At 35.3% G+C, this 13,290-nt stretch overlaps 1 pseudogene; it reads right to left on the reverse strand.

Annotated features, from left to right (window-relative positions):
• Nucleotides 1–1,877: 1,877 nt before the first annotated feature.
• LOC142871476 (large ribosomal subunit protein eL6 pseudogene) lies at nucleotides 1,878–2,889 on the reverse strand (annotated as a pseudogene).
• Between the last annotated feature and the right edge of the window lie 10,401 nt (nucleotides 2,890–13,290).

A 13,290-nucleotide genomic window follows, 5' to 3' on the forward strand; every position in this document is an offset into this window, starting at 1 on the left:
ATATTTTAGCTAGGTAACAATGTTGACAGTTTTCTTTCTATATTCCTTCCTTAATTCCAGACTTAAAAGGTTTTACCTTATTCTTTTCTAGATTGCATATTTTCTGACAAAATGTCTGCTGTAATTCTTATATTTGCTTCTTAATATAAAATAGGTTTTTTTCTAGCAACTTTAAGATTACATTATTGTTATAATCACTGTTCAGTAATTCGATTGTGATTTATCTTAGCATGTTTCTATTCATGTTCATTTTGCTTGATATTTTTTATACTAGGGGACAGATGATTTGGATAAAATTTAGAAAAAAAATTAGAATTTTTTTCAATTTTTTTTCTCTCTCTCTTCCCTCTTTCTTTGGATCCAATTACACATGTATTAGACTACTTGATATTATTGGTCACTGATGCTTTATTCATATTTTTATTTTTTTTGTGTGTGTACATTTTGGATAGTTTCAATTGGCATGTCTTCATAGTTTCTACTACAATAATTTTTTGAATAGTTTCTATTGTTATATTTTCTTCTGCAGTGACTAATATGCTGCTAATAATAATAATCTCATCCAAATAATTTTTCATTTTATAAACTGTATTTTTCATATTTAGATGTTCCATTGTGATCTTTTTTATATCTTTAACTTTTCTCTTTATCATACTCATGTTTTTGTCTACCTCCATGAATATATGGAGCATATTTATAACTGTTTCAATGTACTTTTCTGGTAATTCCCTCATCTCTGACATTTCTAGGAGTGTTTCTATTGATTGATTTTCTCCTAGTTATAAGTTATATACATTTTCCTGCTTCTTTGCATGCCTGCTAATTTTTTAATATATGCCAGACATTGTGAATTTTCTATTACCAACAGCTTGATCACACTGTATTTCTTTAAATAATGTTGAATTTGACTTTGGTATACAGTTCAGATATTTTTAATCAATTGGATCTTTTAGAAACTTGCTTTTAAGCTTTTTTAGAATGGAAACAGAGGCGCCTTGGCTTAGGGTTAATTCAGTCCCACTACCAATGCATGCCCTTCTGAAGATTCTACCCTTTTATCAATATTATAATATAACATCTTTCTACTCTGGCTGGTGGGAACACAAGCTACTCTCATACTAGTATGAGCACCAGGATTTGTTCTGCCTACTCCTTTCTGATGGCTCTTTTCTCTGAACTTAGACATTTTCTCTTAGCATGCACTGATTAGAACTCAGCTAAAAACTCTAGTGTTTACTCTGTCTCTCTCTGTCTCTCTCTCTCTCTAGGTCTCTCTGTCTCTCTCTCTCTGTAACTCCTACTTTCTGGTACTCAACCCCTAAATTCTAGTTGCTTTGGCTTCCTTGGATTGTTTTATCTGAGGTCTCCTCCATATAGTCAGAGAGACTATATGGCATTTTTTTCCTTCCTAAATTACAGCTTGAAAACTGCCTCTAGGCATTAAGCTGGTGCAATTATATAGTTCACCTTGTTTGTTCCCTTCTCCCCTAGATTATAGTCCTGTGCTGTATGTTTTTCAGTGTTTAAATTTGTTTATATATTTGCAGTTTTCCAGTTGTTTAAGATGGGAGGGTACATCTGGGTCAGTTCTTCTATTTTGGCTATAAGCATGTCAATATACATCTATTTTTCTGATGGAAAATTAAATTTTTGGAAACAGATATTTCATCCACTAAATGAATTAACTTAGGCAAGTTAATTAACTGGTTGAAGCCTTAATTTTCTTACAAATAAAATATTAATAATAATGCTTCCTGGTTTGATATTTGAGTTGTAATTAGAATCCGATGTGACAGACGAAGTTCTTTGTTAGCTGTAAAGCTCTCCAAGCATCCTCAAACTATGGCCCAAGGGCCACATGTAGGTGTTTTTGCCCCTTTGTTTTTTTTTTTTTTTTTTTTTAATCTTTCAGTTATTTAATTAGGTTCTTTGTAAAAATTTAGAATACCAATCTGTGAGGATAAATTCCATTTGTCAGGGCAAACAGAGATCGTAGATAGCCCTGGAGCTGAGGAATTGCCTTGATTTTTGGTAAAATTTGGGAGTCCACAGCTTTCTGATCCACTTTGCGCTGTTCTGTAATCTCGTATTTCTCCTTTTCTGTGTCGAAGATCTCACCCTCCTGGTGTCTGGGCTTCCGCAGCTTCTTCTTCTTGAAGTAAGCATCGGTGAGATGCTTAGGAATTTTCACATTGCTGATATCAATTTTTGTGGTGGTGGCGATGACAAATTTCTGGTGTGTCCTTCGCAGAGGAACTCGATTAAGGGTCAGAGGTCCAGTCACAAGTAACAAGCCACTGCCGAGTTGCTTCAGGAAAACCACCCTCTTGCCCCTGTGGCGTCCGGTGAGGATGATGAGGATGGTCCCGGGAGTGATGCTAGCTCGCAGTCTTCTCACGTGTTGGCTAAACGGTTTTTTGCCGTGGCTCAACAGCTTTCGAGGAACATCTTCTGTTGGATAGTACCTAGGCATTTTGCGAAGTTTAACCACCCGAGTGCCACCATTCTTGTCACCACCAACTGGTTTTGTAACAGTGGCGAGGACCTTCTCCTTCTTTTTCTTTTCAACCTTGGATTTAGCCACTGAGTATTTCCTCTTGTACATGGCCTTCCTAGAGTACATGGCAGATCGGGAATATCGGCCGATTCCTCTGACGAGAACGGGATTTCGGCTGCAGTGTGGCTTCCCCTTCTTAACCTTTTTAGCCTTGAGGTTAGCCTTTTTCACTTTGCCACCGGCATCAGCCTTCTTGGCATCAGCCTTCTTGGCTTCAGCCTTCTTGGCTTCAGGTTTCTTGGCTTCAGGTTTCTTGGCTTCAGGTTTCTTCTCTTTAGTATCCGGCTTCTTCTCAACTTTTTCACCCGCCATCTTGCAAGATGGGAAAGAGAACTCTGCCCCTTTGTTTTTTTACTTCAAAATAAGATATGTGCAGTGTGCATAGGAATTTGTTCATAGTTTTTTTTTTTTAAACTATAGTGCGGCCCTCCAACCATTTGAGGGACAGTGAACTTAACTGAGTAGCACCTAAGTGGTCACATAGGTACTACAGTAATAGGGTATTGGGCAGGGGGGAGGGGGGAGGGGGGTGGGTATATATATACATAATGAGTGAGATGTGCACCATCTGGGGGATGGTCATGCTGGAAACTCAGACTTGTGGAGGGGGGGGAAAGGGCATTTATTGAAACCTTAAAATCTGCACCCCCATAATATGCCGAAATAAAAAAAAAAAGGAAAAAAAGAAAAAACAGTTTGAGGACCCCTGCCAAATGACAATGTTGCTAGTGGTGGTTGGTGGACTTGGGGATGATGGTAACAATGGTGATTGTTTCTACTCCCATAACGATTCTTCAAATAATAAAACTATATTTTAGAAAGATTTACTTTTTTCAAAAAGTCCTGTGAAAATAATAATAGTATCACTTACTCTGAGTCTTGTGTGTGAACATCCCAATTTAAACTGATTTTTAACAAAGAGGGACTGTGTTGGCTCATTAACTGGAAAGGCCAAGTGGTAGGTCCAGCCCCGTTGAATGCAGAGGTTCAATTTTGTCAGCATTCTCCGTTTCTCTTTAAGTCTCTGGCTCTCTTGCTTCCTCTCAGACATTCTCCAGGTGGCAGCAAGATGGTTGTTGGCAACTCCAGACTTGTATTCCAACAGCTTGGCAAAATGAGTAGACAGAAGGAATCTTTCAACAATTGTTCTGGCAGAAAACTTCTGAATCTTCTTTGGGTGATTTTTCCTTTTCCAAACCAATCACCGTGACCAAGAGAAAGTGATAGTCTAATTAGCCAGGTCTTTGAAATCAAGGACAGTTTATTAGATACTGGAGATTCAAAGCTCAATAAAATATGATCTTTGATCTTTCAGAGTTAGTAAACTGTTTATACAGTACAATGAGTCACAAACAAAAATATGGTCGGTTCTATTTTTCAGTTAGTGATCAGGAAGATCACAATATGTTTTCTATGTTTTGACATTTTCCTTAGCATTCTTACTTGCTTTTATACTATAATACACTGTGCTACTTTGTTATGTGGCTTAATAGAAATATAGACAACTGGCAAGCAAGCTTTGACCAAAGAATCAATCCTTCACAGCAACATAAAAACACTAAATTGCTACACTAAATACATGAATATAAGGGAAAAATAACACTGGCATTGATTCACCTCTGTCTTCTTTTTCATACATAATTTAATTAGGTGGTGTTTTTAAATACTATCTGATGCTATTGATACTTTTGTTTGTGAATTATCTTGGAGATTAGACTTGAAAGCAAAAAAAGACTGTGCTCTTTTTTTTTTTTTTTTTTTTTTTTAGAGAAGGGTCTTGTTCTGTTGATCATAGTCTCGTCAATCTGCAGTAGAAAGATCATAGCTCATTGTAGCTTTGAACTCCTGGGCTCAAGCCATCCTCCTGCCTCAGCTTTCCAGGTTGCTAGGATTACAGCCATGACCCACTGTTCCTAGCTCCCTTTTGACCTTTGCATTGCTATAAGGCCCAGGATGTTACCTTACCCATATTAGAATCTCATGAAGTAGTTGTTGAATGTATGAATGAGCAAATGAATAACTAATTATTTTTCTGCATTATTATGTGTGAGATAACATTCTAAGTGTTTTACATATATTTATTCATGGTATCTTACAAGCAGTCCTGTGAGATAGATTCTACTTATTTCTCATTTTGAAAATAAAAAAATTAATGCACAGAGAGTTGTTACTTGTCCAAGATCTTGTAAGTAAGAACCAGTTTTCAAACTTAACCCTGATTACAGGTAGCTCTAATCTGTCTTTTTTTTATTCGTTAAACAAACTTATTGAAATATTCTATTGTAGAATAGGGGAAAAAAGGAAAATCAATAGTATACATTTAATTGTCAACAGTAATTGGCCACCCATGAAGGGAACAGGAAGATTATTATTAGGTTAGACATTGTTGTAGCACAATTCATTAACTGGATGAATCAAATGATGATGCAAGAAAAAACCTTCAATGATGAGGTAAGGCAATCACCTGAGTGGTTGTTAGTATTATCAGAGGGCTGAGAAGTGATTATCTCTTTGTTCTTAGGTAGTCATGTAGAAATAAACAGAATTAAGTGACAGGTTGTTTCAACTGTTCATGATGCAAGGAAACTACATTGTGAATTCATTAGATAGCAAATTACTTGACCTATACAAGAAAACTAAATAACCCTCTGCTGTTGTAGAAGAAACTTGAGACTTTAACAATAGTGACAACAATAGCAGTAGTGGGAGGTAACCACAAAATCACTGCTAGAGAAAGGTAGGATTCCTATTTGCAACTGTATGAGGAGGTATTTTTATTGTTTATCTCTTTAATTTGTGATTGTTGCTATTTATCTTAACTCCTACATTTCAATAGCTTAGATTAAATGGTTACTAATTATAGATGGCTTCAGAAAAAATTATAATTTGAGTAAAGTTTCTGTTTGTTGCTTCTTTACCCTCCTCATTTTTGAGTATTGTCCTAGTATTTGTTTCTAATTAACTGAAATTCAAATTTAAATTAGCTTAGACAATAATAAAATTATTTTACTTATGTGAGAGAAAGTTTAGAAGTAGAACACATTTTTGGGTTGACCAATTAGTTCACAAATTTATTACAGTTCTAGTTCATATTAACATTTGTCTCTTTGCTCTGATAGCCACTGTGTTAATTTTCCTTCTCCAATTGATTTTCCTCTTGGTCACAAGATGACTGCCAGTTGCAAATGGCATCCATTTTTCATGTATCCTTATTTGTGTAAAATGGGTGAAAGAATCTGGCTACCTGTGACAAAATCTTGAGAAATTGAAAGAACATATCTTTTAGCAATAAATTATTACAGGCCCCATGTCCTTGACAAAATAATGAATAAAATTATAGTTAAATTCATGAACAAGAAATTGCAATGCCTAATTAAAAACTTCAGTTTTAGTTTTGTTATACACATTTGTTATATACATTCATTATATATATTTGAAAAATATATATACCTGTTACCATAAAATTTAACTTATATCCATAGCTAATCTATTTATAGTCATCATAAACAAGTTTCAGCCTATTTTTGAGTAAAAAAGCAGAGTTTTCCTATGATATATAAAGATTTATTTTAATACTTTATCTTTCAACTACTATTGATTTGAATCATTGAAATATTAGTTGGAATGTTTTTCACTTTGTAGAGAATTGTGTTTGTTCTGTTAACATTGTATACACTTTATTATTAGAGGTTAAATTTGCTCACCAACCTAGTGACACATAAGTAATGACAACACTGTTCCTAATTAAAAATCAGTAGGTAAGCATTAACATTTTTTTTATTCTTCAGAAACATCAGAAATATGTCTGAACAATAAAAAAATGTTCAATGCTTACCTACTGATTTTTCATTAGGAACAGTGTTGTCATTATTTATGTGTCACTAGGTTGGTGAGCAAAATTATTTTGCTGATATTATGTTTTTGATATTATGATATTTGATATTTCAGAAATATTTCAGATATATGATATATTTCAGATATGATATTTATGATCTGAAATATAATATATATATTTCAGATATTATGATATTTCAGAAACATATTTCAAAAGTATTTCTTTTTAAAAAGAATTGCAACTAACAGTAAAAATAAGTGACTCTAACAGATTCATTTATAAATACAGTGCAAAATCTTATTGTTCTATATATAGAAGTCCAGCCTATTTCATTAGCTAGGTACACACACTATTAAACACACACAATTTTATTAGTATGAGGTAAAAACATTATTATATTTTACTAATCTGTTATATTCTTTAGCTTGTGAAATACTGGATTAAATGTGATTGCTTTTACTTCTCAGAGTTGCATTAAATGCTATAGATAATATAAGAAGCTATGATCACCACAGTCAACTACTTTGCCATCTATTTCAGAAAACAATATCCATCCGTGAGCAGTAAATAACAATGTAAACTGAGATTAGTCAGTCCCAAATTCTGTGCTGGAGATTTTAAGTGTCACAGGGAACACTCCAATAAACCATTGAGGGTCAAATATAACCTAGTGTCTCATTGTGTCTGAAACCCACCATCCAGGAGTTTCAGTAAGGCCCTACATGAAAATAGCTAATCATGTTGTATTTGGCATTATCACGTAGCCTCAAAAAAGAAGAAAGGGACTTTTAAAATTGCATGTTTAAGTTGCAAGTTATATGCTTCAAATAACATTAATATAAAATAGCAATGGTTACATTAAAACCTAAAAAGAGAGGAGATGTGTCAACTTATTCTGAGGACACATTGTATAACAGTTAATCTTGTGAATTTTATAAATTAAATATTATAAAATATATGAAATTTAAATATGAAGTATCTTACGTTCTAAATTTCCTCTCTTGAGTCTAAAAATTAATCCCATACCTAGGGGATGGAGCAAGATTAGAAGACTTTCTGTTGAGATTTCAGAGGAAATTCTTTAAAATATTTTTTACACACCTGGCTCCAGGGATCCTCAGCTCTTTTCTCTTAACCCTTGTTCCTATCCTGACCAAAGGTCACATACAATTACTTTAAACTTTTTATTAGGATTTGTGCTGTCTTTGTCATTTCTTATTTTACTTTACTTTTTAACTGTTAGTTTTATATATTTTAGAGATAGGGTCTTTGTCACCCAGACTGGAGTTGGGTTGCCTGATCATAGCTCAGTGCAGCCTCAGATCCCTGGGCTCAAATGATCCTCCTGCCTCAGCCTCCTGAGTAGCTGGGTCTACAAGTGCATGCCATACATGGCTTAGTTTTATTATTATTATTTTTTTATGGATATGGTGGTCTCACTATGTTGCCCAAGGCTGATCTCAAACTCCTGGGCCCAAGTGATCTTCCCATTTCAGGCTCCCTAAGTGCTGGAATTATGGGAGTAAGCCACTGCACCTGGCCTGTCTTTGTCATTTTTAAAAAAGGTTGCTGTGATATAGTCTTTAAAAACCTGCAAAGAATACCTCTCTCCCAAAAATTTGATTTGGTTGGTAAAGAAAAGAAAAGGAAAAAGTGAAAACAAAAGAAGCAAGCAAGCATAAACAGGGAAAGTGCTACAATAAAGGTGACAACTCTGCTTTTTTTGTTTTTGTTTTTGTTTTTGTTTTTGTTCTGTTTTCAGTTGAGGGGATGAGAAGAAAAATTAATTGCTTTTTTGCCCAGATCACATGAAGTTGTGAGCTTGTGGTAGTGGTGAAAATAAAGAATTCCTGACTCTCCATTTATGCTCTAACCACCAGACTGCCATTTCCTGCTTAGTTTTCAGAAATATATTTTATCGACCCTGAACTTGTTTGATATATAAAATGAATTTAATAAACTTAGGGTCATATAAAAATACAATATGATTTATCAGTCAAAAGAATTTCCTGACCAAGGGTACACTGCATTACCTTAGAAACCACATCATTTCTCTGATGGTGCCTTTTAAAAATTCCTGACCTCCCACCACTTCTGCCCTGATGGATTTTTTCCTCTTTTAGCAGTATACTCTTATCCCATCAAGCAGCTTCCAGCGGCATTATTTATTCAGGTAAAATCAACAGGAGTGTAGATGAGGGACTCATCAATTCCAACTTAGACAGAAAAATGATTAAAATTATCTGGTTTGGAGTTTCTTTTTCACTTCATAAAATATCCCATACATTCATCACATGTGAGCTTTCTGATTGCATTTCAACATGACCATTGTGTTTGTCACTTCTAATACCTTTTACAGCCCTGTCTCCTTGTCTGAAGCTGCTGCTGCTGATGCCTGGACTAGCTGTAGCATCGGAAGCAGGACTTTGCCACAAGTTCCTGCTCCTCTCCCTGGTTGCATTTCCCTGTTCCCTCCAGTCAGAGCCTGGTGAGAGGAACAGCTCTGAGCGGTGGGGGATGATGCCTTAGTGGTAGGTTTTGGGTAAACTGGAAATGTACTTGAAAACTGGTCTGAACACCTTAGGAGGAGGAATCTGAACAAAGCGTGCAACGAGGTAGAGTGGGGGAAATACTGGTCTGGGAACAACATTGCTGACCTGAGCAAATACTTAGCCTCAAATGCTTCCTCCTCTCCAAGCAAAAGCACCCACATAGAAACAGTAAATGTTCACCCTAGTTACAACACTGATATAGTATGGCGATCAAATTTCATCATGTAGTGGGAAATATTTTTAAACTCTTAAGCACTTCACAGATTATAGGTTTTCATTTAACATAAATTCTCTGAAAACTGTTAACTCATTTGTCCCTGTACTATTACTGCAGATTTAGCTTCCTTGAGTTGGCTATATTGCCCTCTTTCTCCATCCACTCCATTCTACACCAGCTACCTACAAAGGCGGGTAGGTAGGATATCTGTGATAAGAAGCGTGTTGTCTACTGCCCCCTACCATATTTCCTGATTAAAACAACCACTCATTTGTTAATGGTTCCCTCTTCATTCTTCACTCTGTGAAGCTTTTGTGATACTTTGATCCTGGCGGAGAAAGAGTTACCCCAAGGTGTTTCTCTCCGATGAAATGTATCAAGATGTCTGTGGATGAACGCTAATGTGGTCATTGGCAACCTCTCTTCCATTTCCTGATTGGCTCATTGTTTACCTAATTGCCAGTAATAATATTTCATTGTGTTAAGAATGTTGGCACCAGGGGCCCAGGTTCCAGTTTATGGATGGCTCAGAGTTTATGAATTGATGCCCTCAGCAGGTTGCTGCCCTGATGAATGGCAATTACTGTGGCTCCCACAGAGGCAATTGTAGCCAGAGCATTTACTCCTTTCAAATAATTGCCCCTGAGAAGCTGAACAGGTAATTGTAACATCTGAAAACCATGCCTTTGGCTCAGAATCAAAGAGTATTAATCTCCATAACAGAGGTGTTTTGGAATGACCCAAAAGAGTTGTTAAAGAATGGTCTCTGGAGTGTTTAATTTTAAGAAGAATTGGAGAAAACTTAGCAATATCCCCCCCCCCAAGCAAATTAAAATGTTGTAAAGACACACAGGTAAAAGTTAGGGGTGCCCACTTTTTTGAAGTTGTAATATCCTGTGATGATTGGTTGATTTTAGACTTTATACCTATCAGTACTGCTCCTTAAATGTTTTAAACACCCTGCTGTAACCAGTCTAATCTGCCCATTAACCCCCCAAAATGTTATGCACTCATTCTCACCCCAGAATATTTGCTCCTATTTCATGCCATTTAATCAATGGATGCTATGAAAAATTACAAAAAGAGTAGAATTATTTGAAATAAAATTTAATTTTACATTGTGATTTAGTAAAGTTTAACTAATTACTAAAGCCCCTTCAGCATAGATTGTGGTAAAATCTTAGAGTTATGCATATGCCTACTACACAATCAAAAGATTGCCAGAGTTAGACCTTCTCTGTTTATTCTTGTGCCATGAGAGAAATGGGAAATAGCCATGAAGAGTAGCTTCTTTGCTCAAATTTTACTTTTAGGAAAAATATTGGATGCGATGGGAAAAACCATAGAGAAACTAATGCATGATGGTTCTTGAAAAAAGCAAGTAAAAGAGTAAAAGGAAAGAAAGTGTGTATAAAGTCACACCTACAACTTTGTTTTTTTCCTATGGAATAAGATGAAGACATCCCTAAGGGATGACATTGAAGGAAATTAAGGAAATTTTTAAAAAGGAAAATAATTTCAAAATATATGAGGGTGTAGAAAGATCCTAAACTAATTGTAAATTCTAAAATACTTGATGTTTAGGCATTTATTTTTTTCAAATTGTTAGAAATAAGGCCAGTGTACTGAAAAGAGAACTTCCAGGTATATTCTCCTATAAAGGCCATCAAAGCATCATCATTCAAAGTGCCAGGGGTTTAAAAAGTGTTTTAATATCATCATGTTTCAGACTGATTAGCAATGCCAGGAAAAATGAGTAGAAGACTTCAGAGTAAATTATGAGTCAGTTCAGAAGCACTCAATGATTAAAACAAAAACTATGAAAAAGTGATTATGAACTTAGGTAAATATAGGACAAAATTATGAACATGAGTAAAATTAAATATGTAGTATTTCTATAAACACACACAGACACACACATGCTTGTACAGCTAGAAGTATCCAAAGGATGCCAAGATAAAGATAGAGTTATCCATGCAGCCATAGACATAAATTACCTTAATCTTGATTTATCTCAAGGTTTCAGTACTCAAGAGTCTCCTTCTTATATAATCATGGCCTTGTTCTGCTAATTAGATTATTGGAACTGAGAGGTCTATAGACTCATTGAATTGGACATGAATTTTAGAGAGCATTTGTTCCAGGCGCCTGCCTTAAGGCAGACAAATATCTGAACCAAGAATGACAAACAGGTTTTAATTTATGGGCCAATTCCGATCCATTTGTACTTGACTGCCTAGAGCAATGCTTTGAGGTAGATTCTGAGGAAAGAGGCCTGTGCCTTATTGATAATGTCTGCTGAGATGCCGTACAGGAAGCTTCTCTGGTCTAAACTGCTCAGGTCTAGGAAAGAGATCCTAGGCACATAATACGGCAGTGGAAGCTGGCTTTGAGTATCATGTATTTTTCCTTATCAATCTAAACTATTTAGGTTCAAAAAAGGTAGAACATAGACACTTAGTCAATAGATACTTTGGGGTATAATTACAAAGTACATAAGTATTTAACCTGGATTTTCTTTCACCAAAATTATCTCTGACATATTAGGGGATATATTTTATTGGCTTTTATATCTTGAGGAAATCTAAAACTTTCATGCTACAAGTTCCTTCTCCTTCATTCCCTTAGGTTTGGGAACTCTAGAAAAGTGGGAGAGGGGCAGAGAGCAAAAGTCATGGTTCTGTAAGTGAATGGCTGTCATGTCAATGGCTATTCTTACCCCATGCTCCTGTCATTTAGATGGTTACAATAGCTTAAGGCCTCTGCCTAGCTCATCATTTTTTCCATAAGTAACTTTACCAAATACTTGTTTGAGCTTTGTAACCATAATGGTAATTACAGTCATTTATCCTAATTGCAAACTATTTATACCTAATAACCATGCAGCATGTCTCTTGTTCATATTAAAGATGTGTTCAATTCACTTTGTAGTATGCTTTATATGATCACAACAATGAGCTCTGTTAATTCCAGCTTTTTTTCCACAGAGGCTCAGATTTTTGGCATGGTCTCCTGTTACAATGTGAAGCAATCAGAGGGCATTTAAATCCTCCATTGAATCCCTTGACCCCAAACCGTTCTCATTCTCTTCAAATACCTGCCCACTCCTTCCCTGTGCCCTTTCTTTGTTCTTTCCTTTCCACCTGCACTCTAATCCATTCATTCATTCATTCATTCATAATTCATCCATAATTACTTTTAAGTTAATATGTGTAGAAGTTGCTGTAGGCACTTTTTATATTTTTTATTGGTTCTTCACAGAAATCAAAAGAGTTCAAAATTACTATCCCCATATTATGGTTGAGTAAATTGAGGGTCAGGGATGTTAAGTAACTTGTTCAACATCACACAGCTAGGGAACACCTAGGTTGAGATGGGAATTTAGCAATACTCTTTCTGGTGATACTTCTTCATTTACAAATCATTTCTTAATATTGTGGCATCTATAATGACAGGACATTATCCAAATTTTTATGTAACTTGTAAATTAGAAACATATCTAATTCATTACTTAACCTTTTTCATGTCCTATATCTACTTAATCATATAGTTCTCTCTTGTCCACTATCACTACTGCCACTACCCTGGTCCTGCCTTTGCTACTTCATATTTGGGACCAAAATCTTCTTCATCAACATCCTAGACTCTGTTGTATTCTTCCTTGTACATAATCTGCATAAAGATTTTCATTTCTGCTTAAGGACCTGGAGTGCTGCTTCACCTGCTTTATAGGAAATCACATGAACGGATATAAGATAAACATATAATTAATAGTTTATTCCACATATTATTTATCAGCTTATACCATATCTATTCATTCAACAAGTAATCTTTGAATGTGTAGTCATTATTAGGCTTTGCCAGAGATATAAGGAATCAGATCTGGTCTTTTTGGCCAAAATATTCTGGGGGAAAAATGAGAACCTAAGGCCTGGCTTCTAAGAGTTATGATTCAAAGTAAAAAATGGTTCTTCCATAAGAAAGGTGCTGACAAAGAGTTTGTGAAAGAAAATAGCTGGATCAATCAGGAATCATTAAGGAAGAGGCAGAATTAGGGGTAGACCTTTCAGGAAATGAAACGAAGTTTTGTGGAAATGAAGTGAAGAGGCTGAGATTGCATTGTGAAGAC

Source organism: Microcebus murinus, chromosome 1 (genome assembly GCF_040939455.1).
Source record: "Microcebus murinus isolate Inina chromosome 1, M.murinus_Inina_mat1.0, whole genome shotgun sequence".
In the NCBI taxonomy this organism is placed as follows: Eukaryota; Metazoa; Chordata; class Mammalia; order Primates; family Cheirogaleidae; genus Microcebus; species Microcebus murinus.